We start from the raw sequence: 3309 nt of genomic DNA, 5'->3' as shown, positions 1-3309 counted from the left end.
ATGAATACATCCAATAGTAATAATAAAATTGGTTCAAATGGCTCTGAGCACTATGGGACTTAACTTCTGAGGTCATCAGTCCCCTAGAACTTAGAACTAATTAAACCTAACTACCAGACTTGGGACCTTTGTCTTTCATGGGCAAGTGCTCTACCAACTGAGCTACCCAAGCACGACTCATGACCCGTCCCCACAGCTTTACTTCTGCCAGTACCTCGCAGGAGAGCTTCTGTAAAGTTTGTAAAGTAGGAGGGATGGGGCGTGAGTCATGCTTGGGTAGCTCAGTTGGTAGAGCACTTGCCCACGAAAGGCAAAGGTCCTGAGTTCGAGTCTCGGCCCGGCATACAGTTTTAATCTGCTAGGAAGTTTCATATCAGTGCACACTCCACTGCAGAGTGAAAATCTCATTGCAGTCTCATAGTTATTAGCGATGGTCTTTTGTCACTCAAGAATGTTCAGCTGATGTGTGAAAAGACATTTTCATGTCAAAAGTAGTGAAAATAAGTGACAGAAAATCTACTGTGAACAAATAACTGAGTAGTATAGTTTACAGTGATTATTGATTCCAAGCAAAACTGCAGCTCATATCTATCAGTATGCACCATTGTTAAAAACAATGATAGTTTGGAATCACAAATTACTAGTTTTACATAAAACTATAAATTGATGTAACATGGAAAAACATTTAACTGAGACATTGATTCAGGTGTCACTATGAAGAGCTTTCAGAATACTACAAGCACCCAAAGTGGGACTATAAAAATATTCGCCAAAATATGGGTGAAAATTGGTATTAAACCAAAAATTATAAAAAATCAAATATGTCATCTCATATGATTTGTAAATATGTTCAGAATTATAGCAAACACACATCAGAGGAAAGCTTGTGTCAAAAAAATCAAAAAAGCCTAACAAGTACACTCACAAGCAAATGCAAGAGCTATGGCAGCACTAAAAAGGAAATGGAAAAACATCGCAAATCGATCATGTAGTAAGTCCATCAGGCATAAGGTGGTCAGCAACAGTCCCCACTTGTGGTTTATCTATTCTGTAACCATTATACTACACTATATAACCATTATATTCAAGGGATTGATAATTAAATTATATATTAATACAAAACACTTGTTATGATTTTATCATGACATTTTTGTGAAAAATTTATCATGCAGACTCAAACTGCACACACAGAATTTTTTTAAAATCCTGGGTCTGGAAGAAAGGAAGCATGTTTTCCACACCCAGTATACGCATTTACCTTAGCTGTTCATTTAATCGTCAGAGAAAATAGAGAACACCCAATCAGAATAGCTGATACAGGATGTTGTTTACATACATACAAATATGCAACCATTTCAGATTATTTATCACAATGATGACACAGGAATTCACCTTAGAGTATGTTACCCTACTATTGAATGAGTAATACACATTACCAGAAAGCCATGAATGTGTTGTCTTAAACAGACTAGAATGGTTTACTGTTATTTCAACTGCTGGCTCCACTGAATTAACTGAATATGGTAGATAATATTTCATGACATTGTGAATCTGGTGCTTAACTTATAAGGTACCAGTATGAAAAGTTCAAAATACAGGTCATTTCTTCCTTTTGGGTCACACTCCCAGAGCTACAGACTGTTTTTCTCTTGTGGCATATATGACTACTCATAAGTACCCTGACGACCTTGATTCTTTATCTTCTGGAAGTAGGCATAGTTGGATGCTACAGACTTATTTTGCAAAATGTAATTTACTGGCCTATAGGAATGAATAGGTAGAAGAGTAATTTGTCGCAATCAGTTTCTGATTTTAACAATGGAACGATCTGTGGGCCTGAGGATGGTATTGAAGCTGGATGTCTCCATTTGTATACAGCCATTAATGATGGAACCCCACTTTTATCAGCTGTTCTGGACTTGATGTGAAGGTGTCTATGGCATCATGAGAACTTTTCTGATGTATATGGTGAAAAAGTTAGTTGAGTTTAAATCAGAATGCAGTACATTATAGAAACCCACACTGCTAGTCATGTGGTCTGACATAACATACTGCTTCCCAAGTGGGAAGTTGTGCCGGTCCACAGCATGAATCCACCCGGCAGATTAGTGTCGAGGTCCAGTGAGCCGGCCAGCCTGTGGATGGTTTTTAAGGCGGTTTTCTATCTACCTTGGCAAATGCAGGCTAATTCCCCTTATTCCACCTCAGTTACATTGTGTCGGCAATTGCTGTGCAACCACTGTCTCCATGTATGCGTACACAACAATTACTCTACCATGCAAAATTTGGGGTTACACGCGTCTGGTATGAGACATTCCCAGGGAGGTCCACTAGGGGCCGAACCACACAATAACCCTGGGTTTTGTGTGGGGCAGTGGTGAGGTGGGTGGGTGGACTGCTGTGGCCTATTGTGGGGTTGTGAACCACTGGAGGCTACAGCAGGATGAAGACTCTTCTTCGTTTCTATGTACTCGGTTCAATACATACATACAACCATTATAGAATAGTCCTTTTGATGGCATAGGAGGCTAGAATATCACAAAGGCCAGTGGGTGCAGTAAGATTCCAGACAAACTGTAGGTTCAGAGCCGAATAATTAAAATGCATAGATCTTAAAATAGTTCAGTGACCACTGACAACTAGTGGAAATGACGAGTCAGTTGCTTTCTTTTGTCAAAGATAGAAGAGAGGTCCTAGTAGCCACATGGATGCAGGACATGGTAATTAATTCAGGTAGAACCATAAACTGGGCCAACTTTGGCTCATTATTTATGGTTTTTCAAGATTAAAGGTTTTTATGTCCTGCATTTATGTTTACAAAAATGAAAAAATAAATCTGTGATAAAAATTATAGTTCTATGAATACATTTTGAAATAGAGTGCAAACTTAATCATTATTACTTGGAAAAAAGTTTTTTTTCCTAAATCGGCTAATGCTGCTAATAATTATCAGCCAGTATCCTTACTTACAGCATTTTCAAAAATCTTCGAGAAAGTAATGTACTCAAGAGTGGTTAGCCATTTCAACAGTAATGGGATACTTAGTAAATCACAGTTCAGATTTCAAAAATGCTGTTCCACTGAGACAGCATATACAATTTCACTGTCCACATAATAGAATCATTAAATAGTAAATGTCACCAATAGGAATTTTCTGTGATTTGTCCAAAGCATTTGACTGTGTGAACCATGACATTATGTTACAGAAATTACAGTTCTATGGTATAAATGGAATAGCATATGAGTGGTTTAAGTCATACCTACAGAACAGGAAGCAAAAAGTTTCCTTATGGGTCAAGTGATTTAAAA

General features: G+C 37.8%; 1 non-coding gene across 1 annotated transcript; it reads left to right on the top strand.

Annotated features, from left to right (window-relative positions):
• The first annotated feature begins 269 nt into the window (after positions 1 to 269).
• On the top strand, positions 270 to 344 carry Trnas-cga (transfer RNA serine (anticodon CGA)). Its single transcript has one exon. It is a non-coding gene; the product is annotated as a tRNA-Ser (tRNA).
• The last annotated feature ends 2965 nt before the right edge of the window (positions 345 to 3309 follow it).

This window comes from Schistocerca serialis, chromosome 4 (assembly GCF_023864345.2).
Source record: "Schistocerca serialis cubense isolate TAMUIC-IGC-003099 chromosome 4, iqSchSeri2.2, whole genome shotgun sequence".
Taxonomy (NCBI): domain Eukaryota; kingdom Metazoa; phylum Arthropoda; class Insecta; order Orthoptera; family Acrididae; genus Schistocerca; species Schistocerca serialis.
Note: the sequence above shows the minus strand (reverse complement) of the source record. Positions and strands in the feature narration are given on the sequence as shown.